The sequence below is a fragment of the Bubalus kerabau genome, chromosome 4 (genome assembly GCF_029407905.1).
Source record: "Bubalus kerabau isolate K-KA32 ecotype Philippines breed swamp buffalo chromosome 4, PCC_UOA_SB_1v2, whole genome shotgun sequence".
In the NCBI taxonomy this organism is placed as follows: domain Eukaryota; kingdom Metazoa; phylum Chordata; class Mammalia; order Artiodactyla; family Bovidae; genus Bubalus; species Bubalus kerabau.
The window spans coordinates 5,043,907-5,071,640 of NC_073627.1; the positions used below are offsets into that span (position 1 = coordinate 5,043,907).

At 49.4% G+C, this 27,734-nt stretch overlaps 1 long non-coding RNA gene across 5 annotated transcripts; it reads right to left on the reverse strand.

Moving 5' to 3' along the window:
- Nucleotides 1–9,345: 9,345 nt before the first annotated feature.
- On the reverse strand, nt 9,346–16,936 carry LOC129651098 (uncharacterized). 5 transcript variants are annotated; one of them, XR_008714001.1, is made up of 5 exons: nt 16,735–16,936; nt 14,495–16,050; nt 11,954–12,709; nt 10,276–10,482; nt 9,489–9,980 (listed from the first exon to the last, which is right to left on the reverse strand). It is a non-coding gene; the product is annotated as an uncharacterized LOC129651098 (long non-coding RNA). The 5 variants fall into 5 exon arrangements; XR_008714003.1 differs by lacking the exon at nt 16,735–16,936 and having other exon boundaries at nt 9,493–9,980; nt 14,495–15,753; nt 15,903–16,410; XR_008713999.1 differs by lacking the exon at nt 16,735–16,936 and having other exon boundaries at nt 9,346–9,980; nt 14,495–16,415.
- Between the last annotated feature and the right edge of the window lie 10,798 nt (nt 16,937–27,734).

A 27,734-nucleotide genomic window follows, 5' to 3' on the forward strand; every position in this document is an offset into this window, starting at 1 on the left:
AGGAGCAGAGGCTTGGGGAATATGGGAGAACTTCTGACTTTAGCAAACAGTTCACCTCCCCTCGGCTACTACACACCCTTCTGACTTCAGTGTTATGCTGGTACCCAAGCTCAGAGATGGGCTTCCCTGGTGGCTCAGATGGTAAAGAATCCGCCTGCAATGCGGGAGACCCGGGCTCGATCCCTGGGTTGGGAAGTTTCCCTGGAGAAGGGAATGACTCCCCACTCCAGTATTCTTGCCTGGGAAATCTCATGGACAGAAGACCCTGGTGGGCTACAGGCCATGGGGTCACATAGAGTCAGCCATGACTGAGTGACCAAGCAGGCACACTCGGGTGAGAGATCTGTAAGAAGGAAGAAATGACCTGATTAGAGTGAGTCACACCTGCTGAGTCACGAGGACAGCAGGGCTGGAATTTCAGGGACTGGACTCTCGGCCCAGTACCCTTCACCCCCACACGCAGTCCCAGATGGCGGGCCAACGTCCAGCGCCTCCAGCCACCACTTCCACAAGCCCTCCCTGTCAGAGCCTCCTCTCTCCTATACTATGCAAGACTCTAGCAGGAGTGTTTACAGCAGGCAGATCCTAAATAATCAGCAGTGATGACCCCCAAGAGAGGTCCATGTACGAAGCAGATTCCAGCAAAGAAGACTTGTGTACAGAAGACTCTACAGAACTGACAGCTTCTGGGCTGGACCTCCACCGGCCCAGAGCCCAGGTGTGACCCAGGTACTTCTCAGAGCCAGGTGCCACCCCTCCCCCAGCTTCACTAATCCCAGTGCAAACATATTCTATCTTTGGGAAAGCTTGCTTTTCAACTCCAAGGTCCTTTGAGGTTCAAGGAGTCGCAGGACAAATAGTATAAAAAGATGAAAGTTGCTGGAAGGAAGTCAGCATTGATAAGCCATCCTTTACAGGGCTATAAACCCAGCTCCCCTCTCTCTCTGGGGGAAGGAGCAGGATCCTCTCTGCAGTCTAGGCTGTGGCTCAGCCCTCTTCCAGTGCAGCAGAGGGTACCAGCGTCCAACGGAAGAAAACCACCTGTTAAGACCCTTGCTGCTTATACACATAGTAAACCCACCCTGTCAGGGAGATACGGGCCTTAACATCAACATTCAACTCGCTTTCATTTTTCGTTCCCTTTTGCAAAAGCAGTGGTGAGTTTGCTTTTTAATTTACTTGTTTTGAAAACTTCCAAGTGAAGGCCGAATCACATTATTTAAAAAGTAACTAGCTAATCATTCTCATGGTTCCCTTTCAATGGTTGGTATGATGTTTAGCCTAAATGTTCTTTCATTTCTAAAAAATGTCTTTAAAGTTAAATAATAGTTGATTTATAGTGATTCAGGTGGACAACAAAGTGATAAATATATCACTTTATATATAATATATATAGCCTATATATTATATTATATATATACATATATATCTATATATAGCCTATACATATATAGGCTTTCCTGGTGGCTCAGCAGTAAAGAATCTGCCTGCCAATGCAGGAGATGCAGGTTTGATCACTGGGTCAGGAAGATCCCCTGGAGGAGTAAATGACAATCCATTCCGGTATTCTTGCCTGGGAAATCTCATGGACAGAGGAGCCTGGCAGGCTACAATTGATGGGGTCACAAAGAGGTGGGCACAACTTAGCAACTAAACAACAGATATATATATATATCTTTTTATATACATGCAGTAACAATAGATATATATATTCTTATACATATAGTCTTCTTCAGACTCTTTTCCATTTTAAGTTATTACAAGATATTAGATATAATTCTCTGTGCTATGCAGTAGATCCTTGTTTCCTCTTTCATGTATAGCAGTGGGTATATATCAATGCCAAATTCCCAATTTAGCACTCCCCCCATTTCCCCCAGGAACCATAAGTTGGCTTTCTATTCTGTGAATCTATTTCTGTTTTGTAAATAAATTCCTTTGTATCATTTGTTTTTGAGATTCCACATATAAGCGATATCATATGATATTTATCTTTCTCCATCTGACTTACTTCACTTAGCATGATCATCTCTAGGGCTACTAAATGCTCTTTCAAATGCATGCCTTGGTTTTACAAACTGGACCCTCTTCTGTCCATTTTTGTGGGGACCTTATTTAATCCAAGCCTGAGACTCGGCCCCACACTCAGAAGGATCCTGGAGTAACTCCTTTCCTGGAGATCAAGACCTTCAGTTACCACATCTCCACGGGATTAAGTGTTTCCAAGACATCGTCTCCTTTTTGAAAGGAACTTGCAACCTTTTCAATCCTGGGTAGTTGATTAGAGAAGGACCTCTCTTTGAATCCCACATTGGAAGACTGAGTGGCTGAACATGACTCTGGGGTAGTTTTCCAACTGCAGCCTTCCCAAGTCATTCACCCATCTTTCCATTCAGCCATCCATTTACTCATTTAATGATAAACATGGTGGGCAGATAAACATGACCCCTGACTTCACAGAGCTCACAACATGGTCAGGGAAACAGACAATGATCAAGGGTCAAAACTGAAGTGAAGTGAAGTGAAAGTTGCTCAGTCATGTCCAACTCTTTGTGACCCCATGGATTATACAGTCCATGGAATTCTCCAGGCCAGAAGACTGAGTGGGTAGCCTTTCCCTTCAGGGGATCTTCCCAACCCAGGGATGGAACCCAGGTCTCCTGCGTTGCAGGCAGATTCTTTACCAACTGAGCCACAAGGGAAGCCTAGGACCAAAACTGGTGGAGCTTAAATCCTAAAGGAAATCAGCCCTGAATATGCATTGGAAGGACTAATGCTGACGCTGAAGCTGCAATTTGGCCACCTGATTCGAAGAGCAGACTCACTGGAAAAGATTCTGAAGCTGGGGAAAATTTAGGGCAAGAGAAGAAGGGGGCAACAGAGGACAGATGGTTGGAAGGCATCACTGACTCAGTGGACATGAGTTTGAACAAACTCTGAAAGATTGTGAAGGACAGGGAAGCCTGGCGTGCTGCAGTCCACGGGGTCACGAAGAGTTGGATACGACTCAGCGACTGACCACTACCAACAATCGCCAAAGGAAGGAAGGGCACAAGACAAATCTGAGAGGCAGGCAGAGGCTCTCTCCTCAGACCAGGAGGAACCAGAGGCCATCCTCTGGGTTTTCTTGTCCAGCCTGGGCACAGAGGGCCACCCCGGGGACCGCCCTCTCCTTTCCCATTTTCTCACACTCTTCCAGAGAAGCCACACCCTCTACTTTGAGTTAAAATTTTACTTCTATCCACACTAAAAGTCTCTTTTCCCAAATCAGAGAGTGTTTCATGTCGTGCCACCTGCAAGAGGCCCTGACCCCACAGGCACCGTGTGAAGAAGACCGAGACGGGGGGTCAGAGTCTGCAGATCGACCTGGGGAAGGATGGAGGCTCCTAGCATGAAGAAGACCGAGACGGGGGGTCAGAGTCTGCAGATCGACCTGGGGAAGGATGGAGGCTCCTAGCATGAAGAAGACCGAGACGGGGGGTCAGAGTCTGCAGATCGACCTGGGGAAGGATGGAGGCTCCCAGCATGAAGAAGACGGAGACGGGGGGTCAGAGTCTGCAGATCGACCTGGGGAAGGATGGAGGCTCCCAGCCCGGTGAGGATTCTCACCCCAGCTGGGAATCAAGTGCAAAGGTGACCACACCGTAAGGTGCCCAGCCTCTCTGGTTCCGTTTGGAAACGAATCCAGATGGCGCAATTGCAGAGCTCGGAAGCCGGGATGGGACACTGACCAGCCCGTCGTGGGCAGCACCAGCAAAGCCAGCCACTCCTTGCAGGTTCTGACACAGGCCCTATGGAAGAGTAGTTTTGCTAAGAGTCACCCTTCCCAGCTGAACAATTGCACAGCAGGCGAAATAAGCCACGGTGTAATTAGCAAAATGACGGGAAAATATGTCAGCAATTCAAGAATCATTAGCATCCCCTTAAGTGAACACATGAGCAGCCTTCAGGGCACGGGTGAAGGGGGAAATGCAAGTGTTTGACCCCATTGGACAGTTGCGCAAAGATCTTTCAGAAATCTTTATTTTTTTTTTAAGTCAAGAAAGCCAAGTTATTTTATTTTTTAATTAATTTTTACTGGAGTTGTTTAGTCACTCAGTCGTGTCCGACTCTTTACAACCCGATTGACTGTAACCGCCTGAGTTCCTCTGTCCACGAGATTTCCCAGGCGAGAATACTGGAGTGGGTTGCCATGTCCTTCTCCAGGGGATCTTTCTGTATCGGGGCTTTATTATGGCTGATTAATTCTGCTGTACAGAGATCTTTAAATTGTGGCAATGCTTGATTTAAAATCTTCAAGAATCCAGCTCATGATTTTCTGAGCTCAATTTTTATATCTCCTCACATCTAGAAGATCACTAAAATCCTTCACGGTGACTACTGTTCCTTGTGACTAGCAGAAAGCTTCTGCAGACTAGCAGAAATCTTCCAGAAAAAAATAGCTGCTTGATTGCATGCACTCTCGCTTCACCAAAATCACATACATACGGACTTCTCCCCTCCCTGCCTCTTTTGAGCAGCTTCTCAAAGCTCTCTCCCAGCACCTCTCTCTCTGGCTGCAGCCCTCATTTTGCCCCAAACAAAACTTAACTTGCAACTCAAAAAAAAAAAAAAAAAAAAAAGAATCCAGCTCAGAAAACTAGTTGTCACCTATTTCTAGATAGGTTGAAATTGTCATCAATTTTATCATTTTCTGCTGGTCTTCAGAATGCAGGAGCTGCTTAGAATAGATTTAAGGTCAGGCTGATGGCCAGACTCTTTGTCTCCAAACCTTTCTCTCTGAGTAGCAGAGGCCGGGCACCTAGAAACAGACTTTCTTCTTTTCACACTGTTTGAATTACATTCTTCTAAGGAACAGGAGGGGCCTCCTAGGTGGCTCAGCGGTAAACTTGCCAACACAGGAGACACGGATCCGACCCCTCTGTCGGGAAGATCACCTGGAGAAGGAAATGGCAACACGCTCCCATATTCTTGCCTGGGAAATCCCATGGACTGAGAAGCCTGGCGGGCTGCAGTCCATAAAGTCACCAAGAGCTGAACACGACTGAGCATGAATTCTCTTCTTGCTTCTGATTGCTGAAGCTCTCCACCCTGCCCTGCCCTGGTCCTTGCCATCTCACCGTCTGAAACCCATCCAGTCCGTGTTACTCGGCTGAGAGAAAGACAGGAGCTGGGACAGGCCCTCTGAACATTTGCCTTAAAAGTCTATGACTCTGTTCTCTTATTCTAAAATATGGAAAGACTTGACTCTGCCTAGTAAGTGGTCTCATTCAGTTCGGTTCAGTCTCTCAGTCATGTCCGACTCTTTGCGACTCCATGGGCTGCAGCACACCAGGCTTCCCTGTCCATGACCAACTCCCAGAGCTTGTTCAAACTCTTGTCCATCGAGTTGGTGATGTCATCCAACCGTCTCATCCTCTGTCGTCCCCTTCTCCTCCTGCCTTTAATCTTTCCCAGCATCAGGGTTTTTTTCCAGTGAGTCAGTTCTTCCCATCAGGTGGCCAAAGTATTGCAGCTTCAGCTTCAGCATCAGTCCTTCCAGTGAATATCCAGGACTGATTTCCTTTAGGATGGACTAGTTGGATCTCCTTGCAGTCCAAGGAACTCTCAAGAGTATTCTCCAACACCACAGTTTTCAAAAGCATCAGTTCTTCGGCACTCAGCTTTCTTTATGGTCCAACTCTCACATCCATACATGACCAATGGATAAACCATAGCTTTAACTAGATGGACCTTTGTCGGCAAAGTAATGTCTCTGCTTTTTAATATGCTGTCTAGGTTGATCATAGCTTTTCTTCCAAGGAGCAAGTGTCTTTTAATTTCATGGCTGCAGTCACCATCTGCAGTGATTTTGGAGCCCAAGAAAATAAAGTCTCTCACTGTTTCCATTGTTTCCCCATCTATTTGCCATGACATGATGGAACCCAATGCCATGATCTTTGTTTGTTGGATATTGAGTTTTGCATATTGAGGGGTCTCATTGGCTGGAATCAAAAAGAAAAAGGACTGGACTGCTGCAAATGCTTCCATTTGGTCCAGTCGCCAGTATGTCTCCATGGCAACCATGGAATGCATGGCCTGACCCCATCACTTCTGCAGCCTTGTCTCCAAGCCCCCCTCCAACTCCCTAGGCCTTATTCACCCAACACACCAGCCATGAGCAATGACTGTGGGCTCCGCAAACGTGCCGTGCTCTTCTTGCCCTCCATAGCTTCATGAAGGGTACTTTCTAAGCCTCCACTGGGCTTTTACTCCCTTTGACTGCCGGGCAAACTCTGGAAAGCCATCCCTTATTCCCTAGTGTCCCCTGTACAACACTTCTATTGCAGGTTATAGGACCTTGCAGAGTACAGAGTGTGCACTTGTGCACAAGTCCATGTCTGTATGCTTCCTTGGTCTAGGAGCAGAGACTGTCTCATAATCATGCAAAGAGCCGACTCATTGGGAAAGACCCTGATTTTGAGAAAGACTGAAGACAGGAGGAGAAGGGGGCAACAGAGGACTAGATGGTTAGATGGCATAATCGACTCAATGGACGTGAGTCTGAGCAACCTCTATGAGATAGAGAAGGACGGGGAAGCCTGGTGTGCTGCAGTTCACAGGGTTGCAAAGAGTCATATATGATTTAGTGACTGAACAACAATGTTTCTAGCATTGGAAAACTCTTTTTTATTTGCATTCTTATAAAACAAAGCTTGTGAAAGAAAAAAGAAAACTCAATCTTTCAGCTCTTCTTTTTACTTCCCTCTCTAGAGATCTCTTATTTTATTTAGGAAAAAAATAGAAATTTCAAACAAGAAAAGAAAAGAAAAATAAAGAGACTAGGAAGAGGTGAAATTTTCAGCAGAGTGAGAAGAAAGAGAACTGGCTTTGCTTTCTGTTGCATTGATTACATAACTGAAGCCTGAACTCAGATGACAGAGAACTTGGCAAAATGACTGTCCCCACCATGGAGAGCTTCTGGGCAGGTCCAGTGAATGCAGATGGCGAGAAGCCAGAATCGACTGGACATCACTCTGGGCTCTGACTTCTGTTTCTCTGGAGCGATGGGAAGGCTGAGCTGGGAGATTAGGAGGCCTCAGATCCAGCCCAGGCCTTGGCATCCCCACGGCCAAGCCTGTGCAGGAAGCCCGGCATCAACCCAGCCCAGCCTGCAGCCCCTGCTCCGCCCCTCCCGCCCCTGTTCCCAGCTTTCCTACTAAAGGGTTCCGTCTGCTCCCAGACCAGTTTCCTTTTCTTTGCTGTTTTCTTTGATGAGCTCACACTGAGTGGGGTGGGTGGGGGACGCTAGGAATACTGACCATGGTGAGCATGACTCAAGTCACGGTTGCTACCCTGCTCCCACCACCCCAAGTAGTGAAAGTGAAAGTCGCTCAGTCGTATCTGACTCTTTGCGACCTCACGGACTATAGAGTCCATGGGATTCTCCAGGCTAGAAGACTGGAGTGGGTAGCCTTTTCCCTTCTCCAGGGGAATCTTTCCAACCCAGGGATCAAACCCAGGTCTCCTGCATTGCAGGCGGATGTTTTTTTTTTTTACCAGCTGAGCCATCAGAGAAGCCCAAAGTAGTGAAAGCAATATACAAAAAATAAAGCAAAAAGTGCATTTCACTTCTGGGCATTAAAGGTTTATAGGAGAAAAAAGCCTGGACTGGGACACCCAGTGGCTGTAGGCTGCTCCCTGAAGCTGGATGAACTTGAGGGCCATCATCAGCTCCAGTCTCTTATAAGAGCAGGAAAAGCTGGGTGGGAGGGGGTGCTCGAGGCTGCGACCCCCTTACCCCAGAAAAAAGAGACCTTCAGGGTGATCATGACAATCTGACTCAAGTATATTCCCTGTTCCATGCATTTCAGCAAGGAAGTCTTCCTTTTTGTTGGAAACTTGAGTGTCAAGAACTCTAGTTTGACCCTGGTTCCAGGTTTCTTAGAAAAATCTGGAAATGTAGCAAGTGATGTCCCTAAGACTCCAGAAAATATTACAGGAGGGCCAGACTGGCCCAGAAGAGGCATCCATTCCTTCATTCAAAAAATATAGGGACAGTTACAGACTCTGTGATGTGGTGGTACACACACCCCCACCCCATACACACACACACACACACACACACAACACCACAATTCTTGCCCTCTAGGAACTTATTTTCGTTTAAGGGGGAAAGGAGAACAACAAAACTTTAAAAAAGAAATAGTTCAAATATATGGCAAGGCAGAGAGTGAGGGCTTGGGATTCCCAGGTGGCTCAGTGATAAAGAATCGGCCTGCCAATGCAGGAGACGAAGGTTCAATCCCTGGGTTGGGAAGATCCCCTGGAGGAGGAAATGTCAACCCACTCCAGTCTTCTTGCCTGGAGAATCCCTTGGACAGAGGAGCCTGGCGGGCTACAGTCCATGGGGTCCGAAAAGAGTCAGACACAACTGAGCGACTGAGCGGACACAATAGGCTAGGAGGGCTAAGGAGGAAAAGACGGAAGAGGGAGGGGCTGTGAAGAGCTGGGAAGTTCATTGCTTTGGGTCCAAGAGTGCTGCCCGGGGGAGGTGACACGTGAGAACCACACCAGGGGGAGTGCAGATCCACAGAGTGAAGTCTTGGGGTTCTAACAAGGCTTCCTGGGATCTCATGTTCTGGCCTACTCTGAGGTGAGAGGAGCAGAGAAAAATGAGAAGGGAGGAGGAGGACAGGAAGCCGCACCACCCGCTGTACTCGCTGCCGTCTGCAGAGCCCTGGAAATCATCAGTGCCCTGGGTTTCTGTGTTTACACAGCCGGCAGGACACACTGCTCTCTGGGCTCCCCAGAGCTGTCGGGATGGTCCCCGCTTCCCTGGATTCCTGAGGCCCCCGCATCCGGGAGGTGGGGCCCCACCTCTCAGAAGGCTTCAACATTCCCTTGGGTTATCGGAAGACAGGGGCTTCCGGGAACTCCCCAGCCCAGGTCCAGAGTTTATCTAGACCGAGCTCTGGGCCCGGGGATCAAGCTGGGAAGGAAGGCTTTGGAAGCTGTTTGCTCAACCAAGAAGGGAGCCAGGACTGGCTGAACAGGTTGCTGGGCTGAGCATAAATGAATGAATGAATCACATGACATCTACCTGCGGTGCTAACACAGGAGAAAGTCCCCTGGATGCCCACTCATATTAATAAGCATCACAGCTACAACTCTGATCCAGATACCTGAAGTCTGTACCTGCATCCTGAGCATGTTGGTGGCTCTGGTAGCTCAGATGGTTAAGAATCTGCCTGCAATGCAGGAGACCTGAGCTCAGTCCCTGGGTAGGGAAGATCTCCTGGAGAAGGAAATGTCTCCCCACTCCAGTCTTCTTGCCTGGGAAATTCCATGGACAGAGGAGCCTGGTAGGCTACAGTCCATGGGGTTGCAAAGAGTTGGCCACGACCGAGCAACTAACTCTTCTTGTTCTTCAAGCATGCAGGTTTGTTTTCCCACGAACTTCTATTTTTGACAGATTTTAGAGCATAGATACTGAGGTTTAGAATGTTCCATACTGTTGACAACCTGGCACACTTAATAAGAGGTGGCCAGAATGTGCACCCAAGCATCAGTCTGAACGCTTTAGGCTCTATCTACATTTAAGGGATAAAATCGAGGCAACATCTCTCAGTCTTACGATAAGCCTGACTCTCCCAACTCAGAACATTGGGATGATGACACTGGATAGAAGGAAAAATCAAGGAAGGGTGACATCCTGAAACCCAACAACTTCTAGTGCTTCTTTTCCAAGAGGTTCTGTTTCTTTCAACTTCTAAGAATAGTACGAAGGATGTTGTGACAAACAAGCAGATGGTTTAGAGTTTAAACAAGTATAGGGCCCAGCAGAGGCCCTTGTAAATGCGGTGGCCTCTGCGAGCCTTGAGCATCTGTGTGGTTGGCATTGTGTCTCGAATGAAGTATTTGTAGCAACGCTACGGCTTGTTTCTCATCTCAGTGACACCGAGGGCCGCCAGCAGGAGGGCTCAGACGGGCTGTGGTTTCTGTAAAAGTAAGAAACCGAGGAAGTGAGAGGTCCTGTCTGACGTCACTCACCAAGTTCGTGCGGAGCCTGAAGCCAGGGAGGACCCACTTCATTCCGGGTATCACGGGCCAACAGGCTGGGCAGATGGGGACCAAACAGCCTTCTAACCCAGGGGGCTGAATCATCAGGCCGGCATATAAAATCCAGATTCAGAAGAGGAAATGTGTTCCAGCTTACCCTAACCCTTTCTCACCACCGGTCACCCCAAACCCCCAGACTCAGAGCTGCCATAGCCAAGACACAACCAAACGGACCTTGAGCTGGACCTGCTTCCCTGGTGGCGCTTGTGGTAAAGATCCACCTGCAGTGCTGGAGACAGAAGAGATGCAGGCTCGATCCCTGGGTCAGGAAGATCCCCTGGAGGAGGGCAGGGCAACCCACTCCAGTATTCCTGCCTGGAGAATCCCATGGACAGGGGAGCCTGGCGGGCTGCAGTCCACAGGGTCGCAAAGAGTCAGACACTAAAGCGACAGAGCACACACTCAATTACACGAGCCAGCAAAAGTAAACACCTTCCTCCCAAGTGGGCTAAGTCAGGCAGGGACAGGCCATCAGACATATTATTGACAAACCGGGTGTGTTCCTGGACCAGAGGGTGACTGATGCACACTCCCTGGAGAGGAAAGGAGAGAAAAGGGCTTCCAGGACCCCTCCTCCACCACCCAGCTCCCCGGCTAGGACCCCAGGTGTTTCGCCTCCGTCCCCTCCTCCCGGCTTTCTTGCTGCTACTCAGAGAGCCAGGCGTTCCTTCAGGCTGGCTGTTTAACGAGGCAGGTTGAGAATTTTCAGCCTGGAACTCATGTGTTCTAATCCTATTAAATATGCACCGGCTTCCAAACTCAGCTTTTCAAAACCTTGCCTCCCCGCCCCCACCCCCTCTCCCGGCTTCGCCTTCCTTAGTCCGGCTTGCTTGCTCCCTTCCAGCTTGAAAAGCCATTGCTCAGTTGTTGGCAGGGGTCCCACCAGCGTTTCTGCAAGGATTTGGGCTGAAATTCAGCTACCTGCAGCTGTTCCCCGGTTACCACCCACGTAAAGGAATTTCTGATATTAAAACGAGTGACAAACTTCCTTCCCCCTCCTTCCCCCAACACATCAGCTTGACTGACGTCCACAGTCTAAGTGGCCAAGTTCAGCTCACTTGGCTCCCCACATTCACTTGATGATACATTCAATTCCCCCAGCACCACCCCCTCCAATGCCTTATACACACGTCCCCTCACCCTGAAGGATGCTCTCTAATAAAGACCATTGACATACCATTTGGGGGGATTTTAACAAAAATTGTGGTCACACCTCAGAGCATGTGGGACTTTAGTTCCCTGACCAGGGATCAAACTCCCGCCTCCGGCATTGGAAGGTGAAGTCTTAACCAGGGACTGCCAAGGAAGTCCCCCATTTGGGGGCATATTTTCAAACACAATCTACTAAATCTCAAGAACTCAACTTTCTCCTCACTTAGTTATCTTTAGCATCTTTCCACCATCGCAGGGAATCTCCCTAATTTCTCCCCCAGTGCGGAATGTCGTCGTGGGAGTGAGGAGAGGCAGGGAAGATGGGGTTGAAGATCCAAGTTTGGAGAGTTCCACGGAGCCTTTCAGAGCTGACGCTGGGGACCACCTGCTTCCCTTGAACAGCACAGAGATGCAGGGGGCTTCTTCAGGACAGATGGCGTTGTCTCCAGCAGGGTGCCCTGGAGGGTACCCCCAAATGTGGGCACGGGGCTGAGTCTCCCAGCGCCCTTTGTGTGTTTGCTGGGATTGGGGGTGACGGCCTGGGCTGGGGGCATGCAAACAGCGCAGACGGCCTTACCGCCAACCGCCACCCTCCTCTGGCCGAAGTCCCATCCCAGCCTGGGCTGGGCAAAAGAGGAGGAGATGGAGGCCAACACAGCACCCACAGAAAGCCCTGGCACTTGGCATTCTAGGGACCTACCTTGAGAACAGACACTCAAAGGCGGGCTTTTGAGCACTCATTACACCGGAGCCCCTGGATGGGTGCCCAGAACCTGGGCTTTGTCTGAGTTTCTCTGTGCTGCTTGGCAGACACCCTGCGGGGAATAACAGAAGGGTCCCACCCGTCTCATCCACCCTGAGGCCGTGTCCCCTCGCTTCTGGGCAGTAGCCAGTAACGCGATCCTTCAAGGCCGCGCCAAACCCCCCTGTTGGGAATTCAGCCAATCTTGAAGCTCTTCAGGGAAGAAAAATTCCTTTCTCTGACCTCTGCAGGTGATCGGATTGAGGTCCCCGCAGCTTGAAATTTGATTTGATCTTTGATCTCTGCTTGCACAGCTGCGATGGTTATTACGTACCATAAAGGGTCCTGACAGCCTTTTCTCACTCACCTGCCCTCCGTGGCCAGAATTGGGGCCAGGTATTCCTGTGCCCGGGCGGAGGATGACTTCTCTGCTTTTCTCATACTGCCTCCCCCAGTTCAGTCCTGCTTTCTCATTCCCCTCATTCCCAGGACTTAACCCCAAATTCCAAGACCCTGGACATTTTCAAGTCCTTCTAAATGAGAGCATGTGGTTTCACGGAAAAAAAAAAAACAACACTGTGTTTTAAAAGCCAAATATTTAAACAAGGTCATAGTCTCAGAAGAACGCAGCATGTGTCTCAACAAGTTCTTAGCGGTCCTCAGAATGAGCTTTCCTGGATTTGGTCTGCTTCTCCGTCATGGTTAGATCATCCCCTGCAAAGAGACATATTTAAGGCTGCAAGTTTGGTGCAGTCCGTCAGACCTATTTTCTCTTTGTCTTAGTGGTAAGTGACACCCACTCCAGTACCCTTGCCTGGGAGAATCTCATAGAGGGCTCCATACAGTCCATGGTGTCCCAGAGAGTCGGACACGGCTGAACAACAGCAACAAGGGACATATTAACAGGTGAGATTCATTGAAAGCTGACTGTGTTTTGGACATTATGCTAATACCTTTCCCTGTAGGGACACCTCTAAGCCTCGGGAACTCTATGAAGAATATAATTTATTCTCTTATTTCACAGATGAGGAAACTGAAGTTTGCAGGGGATTATGTAGCTGGTTTCGGAGAAGGCAATGGCACCCCACTCCAGATTTTCTTGCCTGGAAAATCCCATGGACAGAGGAGCCTGGTAGGCTCCAGTCCATGGGGTCGCTAAGAGTCGGACACGACTGAGTGACTTCACTTTCACTTTCCACTTTCATGCATTGGAGAAGGAAATGGCAACCCACTCCAGTATTCTTGCCTGGAGAATCCCAGGGACAGAGGAGCCTGGTGGGCTGCCGTCTATGGGGTCGCACAGAGTCGGACACGACTGAAGCGTTAGCAGCAGCAGCAGCAAGTAGCTGGTTTAAGATCAGACAAGCAGGGTGCAGAGTTGGGATTCCCTCATTGGCCTGTGTGAACCTAGGCTCATGTTCTGAATCGAGTTCATAGACTGTCCACCTTAGCAAATTGTGTGGTCAACAGAACCTTGGTACCTCGTCTACACTGTTCCCCCAAGAAAGTCAATTAAAGGTTTGTTTTGTGGTTACCTTGATTTAAATCTGAAAACAAGATCAGAATAAATGTATTTCACCTCTTATCTTTTGAAATTAATTAGGAGTTTGGGGTTGACAAATACATACTATTATACATGAAACTGGGCTTCCCAGATGGCGCTAGTGGTAAAGAACCGTCCTGCCCAAGCAGGTGACATGAGAGACACAGGTTCAATCCCTGGGTTGGAAAGATCGCCTGGAGAAGGAAATGGCAACCCACTTCAGGATTCTTGCCTAGAGAATTGCATAGAGAGAGGAGCCTGGTGGGCTACAGTCCATGGGGTCTCAAAGAGTCGGACACGACTGAACGACTAGCACACAGCTGCTTTAGAGCTCAGACTGTCTTCTGTTTACTCCAAAGAACAGAATCATCCCTGGGCCTGCTCACCAGCCCCTCCAACCCACTCCCCCCGTGGTGGCTTTATTCCCTCCATTTAGCTGCTTTTCCTTCTGGGAAGAAGAAGCATAAAGAGAAATCTGCTGTGTTTTCTCCCTTTGTCGGCATGAGCTCTAAAGGGTTGTCTTTCGCTTTAGCAGCCATCTCCCAGCATCTAGCCTTAACCATCTTCTTCCCTTTCATTTCTTATTGGGTGGCGATATTCGTGTTAGGTCTTCCCCACCTCTGATGGACTACTTCAGTAGGTCTTCACTTACTAAAATATGAGCATATGCATACTCTTGGTATCTGGCAAACTTTACAACTGAATTGAGACAAAGAACTGAGATCCAAAATCTCAACTTATCCAAGATACTACATCCTAAAAGAGGAGGTGACGGTAGTCTTTCCACTCAAAAGCTTTTTCTCAAACTTTTTGGTAGAAACTTACAGGAAACGAGAAAGAACAGTACAGGGAGCATCTGTGGAGTTGGTCCCTCCACTCAACAATTGTTCATATATTTGCATATTTGCTTTGTCTCTATGTAGGTGTGTCATTTTAAAAACCAATTACTTACTTACTTCTGGTGGTGCTGGGTGCCCCCTGCTGCTTTCTCTGGTTGCGGTGAGCAGGGGCGACTCTCCCCTGCGGTCCTTGGGCTTCTGGTCGCAGTGGCTTCTCTTGCCGCAGAGCACCGACTCTGGAGCAGGGACTCAGTAGCTGTGGCTCACGGGCTTAGTTGTTCTTGGCCAGTCGGATCTTCCCGGACCAGGGACTGAACCTGTGTCCCCTACTTACTTAGAAGGAAGACGACAACTGTCTTGGCCTGCCTGCAATTTTGTCCCATCCAAGGCGTGTCTGGGGGAACATCCCCCCTAATTCCATCCCAGGTAAACTAGAACGGTCAGTCCTCTTCACTGGGAGCCAATCAAATTTCCTACCTTGCACTGGATTGTTGTATCAATTTCATATTGAATCTCTTTTACTTTTTTTTTAAAATTTGGCACATGGGATCTTAGTTCCCCAACAAGGGATCAAACCTGCGCCCCCTGCATTGGAAGCACATAATCTTAACCAGTGCACCACCAGGGAAGTCCCTACGGAGTTTCTTTTAACCACATGCGTCACCAGATTGCACTTGGGAATTTCAAAATTTTAAATATCTAATGAAATCTCCTGACAGCCAGAGCAAGAATTCTTTAGGGAGTGAGAGTGGTTTTTCCACGGAGAGCTGGCACAGGCATCCAATCGATCCGGTCTTCCCAAGGAAAACCTTCGCAAGTGAAAACAATTGATTGCTGCTTCCCAAAATCGTTTTTCTGTTGTTTGCTTTGTTGTCTTCGGTCTGATTTATTTTTATGTTTCAGAAGGGTTTACAGGTGAGCTGATGAACGGACTCGTCGGCACAGGCAACACCAACAGGAAAATGAACTGTTCAGATGCTGGACCGTTGGCCGCTGGGTCACCGGCCACTGACGCTGAGATGCCTGAGCGCTCCTGCGACTCTTCATCACGAGATAGTGTCGAGGAGGAATCACAGGGTGGATATCAGACCTTCAACAGTATGTTCAAGACGTTCCTGTCCACAAAGCCCTCAGTGAAGAAATGTAGGAACCAAGGTGACATCCAAGATCAGGGTCCCGCTCTGTGAACAGGACACCTTGGTGCGAGCATCTCTCCTCTCTGAGGCTCTGTTTCCTCGTCTTCAGCTGCTCTTCTTCTTGGCTGGCTTCATTTCAGGCTCTCCCAGGAATGAACACCTGGGGCTCTGAGCGCTTCCTCAGATTATAATTAGCATTTCCTTACATCATCTCCGGGAAGTCACCTTTCTGACACAGCCCTGATAAAACCAGTGGAGGGTCAGGACACGGGCCATGAACAGGTTTTCAGGGTCTGCTGTACCCTCTTGCCGCCCCAGAAAAGCACAGATGATACCCCTGGCCTCAGCCCTCAAGAACAGCCCCATCTCATCCGCCCTTTTAGCCTCACCTGTCCCTATGGATCGGGAGGGCCTCGCTTCCCTCCTCTCAGCGTCTTTATGGAACAATGGGAAATATGCTGGAACGAGGCATCAGAGACTGGCTCTAAATCAGCAGAGTGCTCTGTGCTCCAAGCCCATCAGCTTCCTTCTCAGCGTCTGCAGTCGGACATCCAAGGAACGGCTCATTCTCAACCTTCATTGTGTCTTCAACACAACTCTTAATGCCCTTTAAGACATTCTTCCCCTAACTTTTCCCCAAAGCATTAAACACGTCCCTGTTTATCCAGTTGCTCAAGACAGAAACCTGGGATTCATTCCTGATGCTTCGATTTCTGCCACACCCTACATGCACTTGTCAGGTGAACTGGACCTTCTAAATACGACTGAGCTCTCCTTCCCACCAGCTCCACTGTGGTCCCTCTAATTAAAGCAGCTGCTGCCTCGTGCCTGAGCTAATCAAGTATCTACATTTCCAGCTTCCTCTTCACCCTCCTACTGTCTAATTGCTGTTCAGCAACTAATCAATAATCTTTTCAAAGACATCAATCAGATCAGATCTCTCCCTTATTCAAAATCTGCCAGGAGTTTCCCACTGCATTTATAATTAGATTCTCACCATCTCTCCTTGGTCCTTCTCTTCTCACCTGGGCCATCTTGCCTCACTCCACTTTCTCCCTTCCTGGCTGCAACCAGCTGCAAAAGGCGTCTTGCTGTCCCTCCAACACCTAGGTCCATTAGACCTTTACCTCTGCTGTGCTTATCCCCTGGGCTGCGCTTCATTCAAACGCCGCCATTGCCACCTACCCGTCACCCCACACCCACCATCCGTGCCCCACTTACCCCTCTCTGCCCTCTTGCACACATCACATGGTGTGTCCTATCAACGTGCCATGTGTCTGCAGCCCAGCGAGAGCAGGCGCTTGGCTTGCTCTGTCCAACACTGAATTCACAGCACTGAGAACATTTCCTGTCCGAAGTAGGCACTCAGTAAATCCTTATCAAGTTCATTAACGGATGGAACGTCATTATTCCAATTAAGACAAATGAAGATGCTGATGTGGCGGATAAACAAAATTACCTTCTGTACTTCGCCATTTTGTGTAACTGCTCTTCATTCACTTCAAAAGAAGATTTAGGGACTTTCCTGGTGCTCCAGTGGTTGGGACTTCGCCTTCCGATGCAGGGTGTGCGTGTTCGATCTCTGGTTGGGGAGCTAAGATTCCACGAGCCTCCCAGCCAAAGAAACAAAACATAAAACAGAAACGATATTGTAACCGATTCAGTAAAGACTTTCAAAATGATCCGCATTAAAAAATATATCTTAACAAAGAAGATTTAACTGGTAGACAGTTTTACCAAACTGGTCACCAGCACATTTCTGTCCTAGTAAGACAGCACTTTGCTCCTTTTCCTCTGGGCCCTTATTACGACTCATAATTATCTTATTTTATTCGTCACTATCCCCTTCTCATCCGTCTCATCTGTTTTAAGATGTAAGCCCACCTAGAGCAGGAACTTTCTCCTGCTTGTTCTGGCTGTATCCCCAACGCTGAACTGATGGTCTGGCACCCAGTGGGTGCCCCAACTACCGTGTGTTGAATGGATAATTGAATAAGAAAGTGAGCAGAGCTGGAAATCTCATTAAAAGGATCATGAGCACTAGTCCATTGTACGTATTCACCATGGGTTACTTATCCATTCCTCCATCTGGACGTGTAGGCTGTTTCCGTGTCCTGGCTCCGTGAGTGGTTCCACTGTGAACGTAAGGATGCATATATCTTTCTGAGTGCCAGTTTTGTCTGGGTGTGTCCCCAAGGAGTGGGATTGCTGGGTCATACGGTAGCTCTATTTTTAGTTCTCTGCCAAAGCTCCCTACTATTTCCCTTGGTGCCTGCACCAACTTACGTTCCCACCAGCGGCATAGGAGCGTTCCCTTTTCTCCACACCCTCCCCAGCACTTGTTACTTGTAGACTTCGTCTTGATGACCATTCTGACTGGTGTGAGGTTGTAGCTCACTGTCGTTTTGATTTGCATTAACAATTAGTGATGTTGAGCATCTTTTCACATGCCTGCTGGCCATCTGCATGTCTCCTTTGGAGAAATGTCTATTTTAAGGCTCTTCTGCTCATTTTGGGGGAATATGTGCGTGTGTAACTAAGTCACTTTGCTGCACAGGAGAGATCGGCACAACATTGTCAATCAACCATACTTTCATTAAAAAGATAAAATTTAATTCTGAAAAACGGTCATGAGCTCTTCAAGAACAATAACTGGATTTTCTTCTTCTTTACTCCCGGCCAAGAGCCTAACCCAGTGCTTTGCACTTAGTAGGAGTCCAATCATCATATTGATTGAGTTGAACTTCACTGAGCAAGCCAAGTTTCAGAGGCTCCATGCCCTAATTAGAAAAACTCTTCTGGAGAGGATAAAGGCTTGGAGGAGGAGGTTGTCAGGAGACCCCTGTTCCCAGCTTGGCAGGAGACAGACAAAGGGTTCAATGGACTCATTTGCATTTGTTTTGCATAAATATGCGAGCTGAGTGGCTGAGCTGGTGTCTCTAAGTATGTCAAATGGCCACTGAGTGTGTTTTCCAGTAGGACATTCAGGAGCTGACAAACAGATTCCCACCCCCGAAAGAAGACTCTTCATCTGTCCTGGTTGTGTGGAGACACCCCGAATCTGGCTGAGCAAACGTCCCTGGACTGGGCCCTCCCTACGCCCTGGTCACTGTCAGCCACTTCCCCACGCTCAACCCCCACCGAGACATTGGCAAGCCTGCCTAAGGTGTGGCAACTTCCAACAAGGCCCCGTTGACAGAGCCTAAAACAAACCTCCCTGTTCACACAAGAGTTCGGTGGATGGAAAGAGCCACCTTGGGATACTGGCTAAGGCTCCCAGGGCAGAAGAGAAGTTTCTAACAGAAAACAGCACTTGAAAAAAAAAAAAAATCATCTTTTCTGGAGCCAACACGGAGTGCTAGGAAGGCTCAGACACACCATGGTATTTTTTTTTCTTTCACAGTTAATCCAGTCACCCTGATTTTCATGGGATTTGCATAAACAGCACGATGTATTCAAGCAGCTCTCACTTCAAGAGCCAAGATTAAGGTTGTGGATTTGTCCCACCCACGGTAGTTTTGTTCAACTTCCACTGTGGAGAAGCTCAGGGGCACCTAAAATAGCTCTTTATATACTGAAGGGGGTGAAAAGGATACAGATGATGATGGAGAAACGGAGGGGGCCTGGGGCCAGGGGATGGGGCACCCTGTCCTGGCTCCCAGGAGGGGAGGTTGAACAATATGAATTTTAAAGCTGCTCCCAGCTCTGGAATTCTATCAGTCTCTGCAGGGTGCCAGGCACAGGAGGGCTGGCCTCCCCAGCGCCTGGGATGACCCTGGGAGGGAGATGTACTGAGGCCAGGTCCAGGCTGAGCTAATATTTGGGGAAGGCTTTTCTGTGACATCACTGTCAAGTGGGGGAAGGGAGGAGACATGACCCGCGTGGACAAGGGGAGGGGTGGGCAGGAAGGAGTGTGCCCTTCTCCCACTGGCCTCAGCACCATCACCCTCTGCCCAGGAAACCGCGTTAAGTCCTTTAAAAGGCTTTCACTTAGAAACCTCTTTCAACTCGAAGCTATCAAGCCTTACCTGTTCCTCAAATAAGGGACAGGAACATAAAAGCTATGGCAAACCTAGACAGTGTATTAAAAAGCAGAGACACTACTTTGCAGACAAAGGTCCACATAGTCAAAGCTATGGTTTTTCCAGTAGTCATGTACAGATGTGAGAGTTGAACCATAAAGAAGGTTGCTGCTGCTGCTGCTAAGTTGCTTCAGTCATGTCTGACTCTGTGTGACCCCATAGACAGCAGCCCACCAGGCTCCCCCTTCCCTGGGATTCTCCAGGCAAGAACACTGGAGTGGGTTGCCATTTCTTTCTCCAAAGGAAGGTTAAGTGCTGAAGATCTATGCTTTTGAACTGCGGTGCTGGAGAAGACTCTTGAGAGTCCCTTGGGCTGCAAGGAGATCAAACCAGTCCCTCCTAAAGAAATCAATCCTGAATATTCATTGGAAAGACTAATGCTGGACCTGAACCTCCAATACTTTGAGCACCTGATGTGAAGAACTGACTCATTTGAAAAAACTCTGATGCTGGGAAAGATTGAAGGTGGGAGCAGAAGGGGACGACAGAGGATGAGATGGTTGGACTATATGGCCGACTCGATGGACATGAGTTTGAGCGTCTCTGGGAGATGGTGAAGGACAGCGAAGCCCCGTGTACTGCCGTCCATGGGGTCACAAAGAGTCGGACACGACTGAGCAACTGAACAACAGCTCAGGAGCACTTGGCACAGGTCAGCAGTCACGCTGCAGCGCCCAGCGTCAGGCCTGACTCAGGCGCTTCCAACTGTGCCTTCCCACCCACCATTCGTTCTCCCGGTGCCAACGGGGGCTTTGGAATTCCCTGTGTTTTGGGCTTGGAGGTAGTTGCCTTAACCCAAGCTCTCAGAGTGCACACCCAGCTGGCTCGACCTTAGCTTCTGCATTGTACCAAGAAAGATCCCGGTAAACCAAACGAAGGAAGCAATCTTCCAAGAGGTGAGTGGACATCCCGCAGGACAGTGAAGAAGAGGGATGGGGAGCAATGTCCAAGGCCCCTGTCTCTTTCTCCCCAAGGTCCGCTATGTGCACAGCGTACATGATGCTGAGTGCTAAGCGGGCAGCTCAGCACCTCGTGCACCCAGCTTGCAGGGACGCCTGCCCTGAGAGAAGGAGAGAGGAGGGCAGTGAAGGGGAAGGACGGGAACCCCGAGACCTTCCTGGCTTGGCTTCATTAGGCACCGCTCACTTTGTCTTCATAAAATCGAATAGGTCATCCCTCGACTCCAGAACGTCATGGCCGAGGAGGAAGAGAACTGGATGAGACGAAAGCAAGCAAGCAAAACCAGAACACCCAAGTCTAGGCTTAACCCTAGCGGGTGGAAGCTGCGGTACTTGTTCAAGTCATTTTCATTCTCCAGGGGTTTTGCTTGTCCATCTTCCTGATGAAATGGAGATTTGAAAAGTCTGCCTTACTTATCCTCCCAAGGTGGTCGAGAAGCACAAAGAGGGGTCTCACAGGTGCTGATGGGAACAAACAGCTATCAAGCAAGGTCCCTGGCGTAACTCATGCCTCTAAAGACAGATGTCCCTAAAATTTCTTCCAACTTGTCCACAAATTCAGAGTTATTCTGATCATCCTGAATTTGATTTCCCTTGAACATTTTATGATCCATTTCATTTTTTTCTTTTATTTCCTTTTTATTTTCCCCTTTCCTGAAGGATACTGAAAAAAAAAAAAAAAAAGAACCAGGGATTCCTTGTTTTTTTCTATCTACATGCAGCTTCTTTAACAGCTGGTAGGATATACATGCCTGACCCATGGGAACAATAACTCATCATGACCTTATGGCTTAAGAAAGCCCTTTGTGATTCGGTGACTCTAAAATAAAGAAGATTTTCCCCAAAGGAGTAGGGTTTTGACTTTCCATGGTCTTACGATGCCCAGGAACCAAACTTACCTATTAAGATGTGAAACAGAAAGTCCTGTTCCCATTTGGATGCTGGCCTCCTGTCAAGCTTTAGATGCCCGTGGATTACTTAGCCCAACTTTAAACAGTTTCTAATAACTCTAATGATCCTGCTTCACTTCTCTCTGTCTTTTTATAAAGTAGCCAGGAGGCTGAAAAAATTAAACTTGAGGAACCTTTCCCAATGCCCTTCGGCTGGTTTCCCACTTAAAAGCCCATTTTCCTCTCAAATCCTTGGATCTCCATGGCCATGCTCAATCACTTTAGTGGTGTCCGACTCTTTGTGACCCCATGGACTGTAGCCCACCAGGCTCCCCTGTCCATGAGATTCTCCAGGCAAGAACTGGAGTGGGTTGCCATTTCCTTCTCCAGGGGATCGTCCCCACCCAGGGATCAAATCTGCATCTCCTGCATCGCAGGCGGATTCTTTACTGCTGAGCCACCAGGGAAGCCCTGAAACCAATGAACCCCAGTTATTTATTTACAGAAGGTTGGGATGCTCTTCTTTCCATCGTGAAATGTTGCCAAAGTCCAGGAACAGGGGGATTTGGGGAGGGGAAAAATAAACCCCATATTGTTGCAATCCCCACCTCCCCCTTGGTCATTAATTGTATCCTGCTGGGAGCCCTCCCTGCTCTCGGGGTGACCATGTGTCAAACACATTTCCCTCTTCTCAGCACTTGCCAAGGGTGTGTTAGCCTCTTAGTTTTGAGACACAGAGAGAGACCAGAGGAAGGAGTCGGGGGGGGAGATGACAGCCATGTGGCAGGCTGGGGTCAGGCTCTGGGCTAAAGCCTGCGAGTCAGAGGAGGGGAGGGTGGTCAGCCTTTCTGCAGGGAGCAGCTGGTGGCTGAGCAGGCCGAAGGGACCCACCGTGGTGACCGGAAGTGAGGAGGCTGCAGACTCAGCTGGGGGTCTCCTTGCATGTTGCGGCTGCTGATCTTCACTCCATCCCCCTACCCCCACCCTCGCTCATTCTCAGCGCCCCTCCATCAACAACCCCCAAAACGGCTGCTTCCCCTCCCAGCTGTTTTGAATTCTTCTGAGAAAGCAAAGTTGAAAAATCCTTCCTGGATGTGGATTTCCCCCGGAGGGACCGCAAGGTACATCACCAAGGGACCAGGACCAGGAGGTTCTTTCCTTTTTCAAAAAATTTCATTTATTTATTTATCTTCAGCTGGGCTAGCTCTTCATTGCTGCTTGGGGTTTTCTGTAGTTGTGGTGAGCGGAGGCTTCTCTTGTTGCAGAGCACAGGTTCTCGGGCACACGGACTTCAGTAGTTACGGCTCAGGAGCTCGGTAATTGTAGCTCAAGGGCTCTAGAGCCCTAGCTCTAGTTGTGGGCATGGGCTTAGTTGCTCTGAGGCATGTGGGATCTTCCCAGATCAGAGATCTTCGTGGGTCAGGGATCGAACCCGTGTCTCCTGCATTGGCAGGTGGATTCTTAACCCCTGAGCCACCAGGGAAGCCCAAGTCTGTTGTTTGGGGCAGACACAGTCTGGGGCTTCCTTAGTCAGCTCTGCCCAGGGGCAAGAGTCTGGCATCTCAGAGCTGTTCCCCATGCGTGCGATCCCAGTCAGCTTCAGCAATTCCCCTCAAGGAACTGGAGGTACCAGTTTATCTTCTGCCGCCTGGCTTAACTCTCTCTTCTCTCTGGCCCCAGCAACACCAAAAGAAATCAGATTCTTCTTGCAGATCAAGATGGGCTCAAAGAGATGCTGTTTCTTCGCAATACTGGAGAACATTCCCAGGAGCTGGAGTGGGAGTCATCAAGCCTTCCTTTGGTTTCACCCCAGTTTCTCCCCTTTGTAGGATTATACACAGCATCTCCCACCCTTCACTGGTGTCATGCCTGCCTGGTCCTTGGGATGCATTGTAAAACAGGCTGGGCAGTGATGATCACCAGCTGGCACAGCATAAGAGCGCTACTAAGATACCGGGCATAGAGGCAGAGAGATCTTTGTGCAAATTTTCTCTCTTGGTCGTCTTTTCTGCACAATCCATCTGACCTGAACATTGCAAGCTTTCGGGTCATCATCCCTAAAGTTATTTTCTAAATTAATTTTTAAAAGACAGAGTGAGATTATGTATGTAATCGTGTTGTAGAATAGGCAAAGTGCACAAGAAGCTCAAGAAATCTTACTTTATTATTGCAAACAAAGTTAAAAGTGGTTATGTTTCTGACCGGGGTTCTCGGCCTTTTGTAACCAGTAGACATTGAGCAGAGGCCAGACAAGAAATTCACACAAGGCTTTTCTGGGGCCCCTGCTGCTGCAGGAGGGAGAGAGAAGAGAAAACACGTCCCCTTGTTTGTTTCCCGAGACGGTGGGGGGAGCCGGTTCCCTTTACCGGATGAGGGTAGGGGTGTGTCCAGGGGTCAGGCTGGAGGAGGAGCTTAGGTGGCTTGCCCACCGCTTTCATGGTGTTATGTGCAGTGGGCACGCACAGGACCCAGCTTTTGCTCCTAGCTCTTCAGAAGTGGCAGTTGGACTTTTTGGTCTTTCTGTATTTTGTTATGCTGGAAGGGATTGGGTGCAGGAGGAAAAGGGGACGACAGAGGATGAGATGGCTGGATGGCATCACCGACTCGATGGACATGAGTCTGAGTGAACTCCGGGAGATGGTGATGGACAGGGAGGCCTGGAGTGCTGCGATTCACGGGGTCGCGAAGAGTCGAACACGACTGAGCGACTGAACTGAACCGATGCCGTGATGGTGGTGCTGGATTAGTCGCTCGGTTGTGTCCAGCCCTTTGTGACCCCGTGGACTATAGCCCGCCAGCCTCCTCTGTCCATGGGATTTTCCAGGCAAGAATACTGGAGTGGGTTGTCATTCAGAATCTGCCACAAACGCATGTGCATGCAGTTATTTTTAGTCCCTGATGGTTTCTGTGTGTTTTGTTGCTGGAGCAGACATTTGTCCAGGTGCAAGTGCTGCAGCTAAAGGGCCCCAGGTCCCAGCCTACCTCCGTAAGAGTGGCATCTGGAAGCGCCTGTTGGATCCACCGCGTTTCCCAGTGCCATCTCCCGGCCATATTGCTCCTCCTGCCTCGTTCAAAGTCATCTCCTCTCTGGGCCAAGAGCACCCAAGTGCCCACCAGCCACAAACCCTTCACCATCCCATGAAAACTCAACCCAAAAGGAGACAGGCAAAAACAAAACAACCACCCAAAACACAAAAAGCTAGCATCTGACTCTCCGTGTATGCTCGCTTCACCTCCATCCAGCCCGTCGCCCACCTCTGCACCATCTATACAGCTGTCCTTTCCGCCACACTCAGCCCCAGCATCGTGCCTGTCCCCCCGGCCGGTATCTCAAACCCCAGTCACAGCCAGCTCCTCCAGGCAGCCCGAGGCCCAACACCACCTGGAAAGGAAACCCTTCTCTCTGTGGACACTGCATGGGGCGCCCCTGCCCCGTCCCCGCTGCCCCCCACCCCCATGCTACCCTACTGCTGCTTCCGTGTGGCCATCGGGCCAAAACAAACAGCTTGCAGGGCCAGCACTCCAGCGAGCAGCTGCAGCACCGGGTTGGCAGGCTGTTTCAGGAAGCCGCCGCCTCCCCCACCTCCTCGCCCAGGGAGCCTTCCTGGAAGACCCCAGAATCCGGGCCAAATCTTCTTATTAGCCTTCGCCTGCAGCCTGACCTCATGCTCTGCAGGATCGGGACATCCCCCCACACACACACCGCCCCCCCCACCACGCCCCAGCTGCGATTCTCCTCCACCTTCTATGTGTTGGGTGCCTGAATCCTGGGATTCACTCTCCTCTTTGAGAAACGGGAGGGTGTTCTGTGGTGCTGGAGAAGACGCCTGAGAGTCCCTTGGACTGCAAGGAGATCCAACCAGTCCATCCTAAAGGAAATCAGTCCTGAATGTTCATGGGAAGAACTGATGCTGAAGCTGAAGCTCCAATACTTTGGCCATCTGATTCGAAGAGCTGATTCATTGGAAAAGACCCCGAGCTGGGAAAGGTTGAGGGCAGGAGGAGAAGGGGATGACAGAGGATGAGATAGTTGGATGGCATCACCGACTCAATGGACATGAGTCTGAACAAAGTCTTGGAGATAGTGGAGGACAGAGCCCGGCGTGCTGCAGTCCATGGGGTCGCAAAGAGTCGGACACAACTGAGCGACTGAATAACAAGTCCGATAATGTAGAAAATGTTTTACTTGTGTTTCCCCCTTTAAACTCTATAAAGCCATAAGTACTGATTACCCTCATCTTATATCTAAGACACTGAAGCCCCAAAGACAAGTGTCTTGCTCAAGGTCACTCAGTTGGTAATGGACAGAACCTGAGCCTTCTGACTTCAGGGTCAGAAACTTTCCATCAAGTTGCTGCCGCTGCCAGTAGCTTTGGGACTGCCGCTATAATTTATATACTTAGTCCCGTCATCTAAGCCATTTATAGGCTCAGGGCCCCCCATCTAAATCAGTTGAACAATCCGCATGCGTCATTTTGGCTCAAGTTGGCGGTCCTTAATGCTGATGCTCTTAGGAGCTGCTTGATAGTGGCAATGGAGGTGGACGAGGCGGGTGGAGACCGAGTGTCAGCGGTGGCGTTGGTGGTGGTGGTGATGCTGGTGGCGATTGTGGTGATGATGAGTTGACGGTGATTGTCATAGTGACAGCGATGATGGTGGTGGTGGTGGTGACAAGTTGACGGGGGTCGCCATGGTAACACTTAGGATGGTGCTCATGGTGATCTAAGGAGGATGAAGGTGGTGATGGGTCCATGTTCTTGTTACAGTTGGAATAATCCAAGACATAAATAAACCAGCTCGTTGGCCTTCTCTGTCTCAGAAATCCTCCCTTGCATCCCACACTCCACTTCCTCATCTTTGGATTTTGTGAAACACGTCCCGAGTTCCAAACCTCTGTGTGCCCGTAGGAGCATCTGTAAGACGATATGACAGCCTTATATTTATTTATTTTTGGAAAGATGTAAGGGAAAACAGCTTCTCTTATTTAAACAAAACAGAGTCCCCAAAGCCTCAAAACTGGAGGCCTGCTCTCCAGGCGGGAAGGGAGGGCTGGCCAGCCGGCTGCCGTCTTTGCCAAGCTGCCCCTTTCCCTGCCGTCTCTCCCTCTGACTCCCACCCCCGCAGTCCTGTCGGCCCCGCTGTGAACTACTGCTCATCCCGCAGAACTCGGGCCCGAGTGTGGGCTGCCGTCTGCTCCCTTGGTTCGCTTCAGCCCAACTGAGAGGCTGGAATTTCAATGAGAAAGAGGCAGAAACAGAGATGGAGAGACAGAGAGACTGAGAAAAGAAACCCGAAAGGAAAACAAAACACAGGATGTTTAGCCAACATCCAGGTTGCAAAGCTCACTTTTCTGAACGTTCACAGCACTCACTCCCAGGCTCCCTGGCCATGGCTCAGACCCCACACTGTCTCATCAGCTCAAAGCACCTAGAACAATCTAGGAGACCTCTCCCAGGGACCACTCTCCCCAGAGTTCCCGACTTGTCCCCATGAGGAAGGGGTCAGAGGACTTATTATACATTCCTCTACGTCTGACTCAGCGGTAAAGAACCTGCCTCCAATGCAGGGGATGTGGAGATGCCTGGAGATCAATCCCTGGACCAGGAAGACCCCCTGAAGGAGGACGTGGCAACCCACTCCAGTATTCCTGCCTGGGAAATTCCACGGACAGAGGAGCCTGGCAGGCTACAGTCCACGGGGTTGCAGAGTCAGACATGACTGAGTGACCACAAACTATTTCTTGTCACTTGGTGTTCTCAGAGTCCAAGCAACGATCAACCATCTCCACCACCCACCCGGGGCGCTCCATGCCAGTCCAGATGCCCGGCAACCCTGAAATAAGTGAACACACCCTCGAGGTGTCTGGCCTGCCTCTTAGGATCAGCCTAGCAATACAACAACTTCATGAGCGTACAGTCCCTTTCGAGTTAATCTCAGCCCCAAAGCAAGAGAACAGACACCAGCTTGGAGGGCTCATGGCAGCATGAAGGTTGAAAACCCGGGAGACAGTTTTCAACTGTCAGCCATCTCCCTCCTACCCTGGTGAAGGCAACGTTGGAAAAAGAAACAAAATAAGAGAATGCAAACTTAAAACGCAAAGGAGAATAATTCAAACCTCCCCGGGGCTGCAAATTGAATTACTTTAATGACAACTGAATTTCCTTTTGAAGCATGAAACACGAGGTAAATAAAAAAAAAACAGCACAGTGTACTTTTCTCTTGTTTGTCTGACTGAGCAGAGCCAGCTCCCCACCCTGAGGTCTCCTGGGGTGGGCATGCCAACCTGAGGG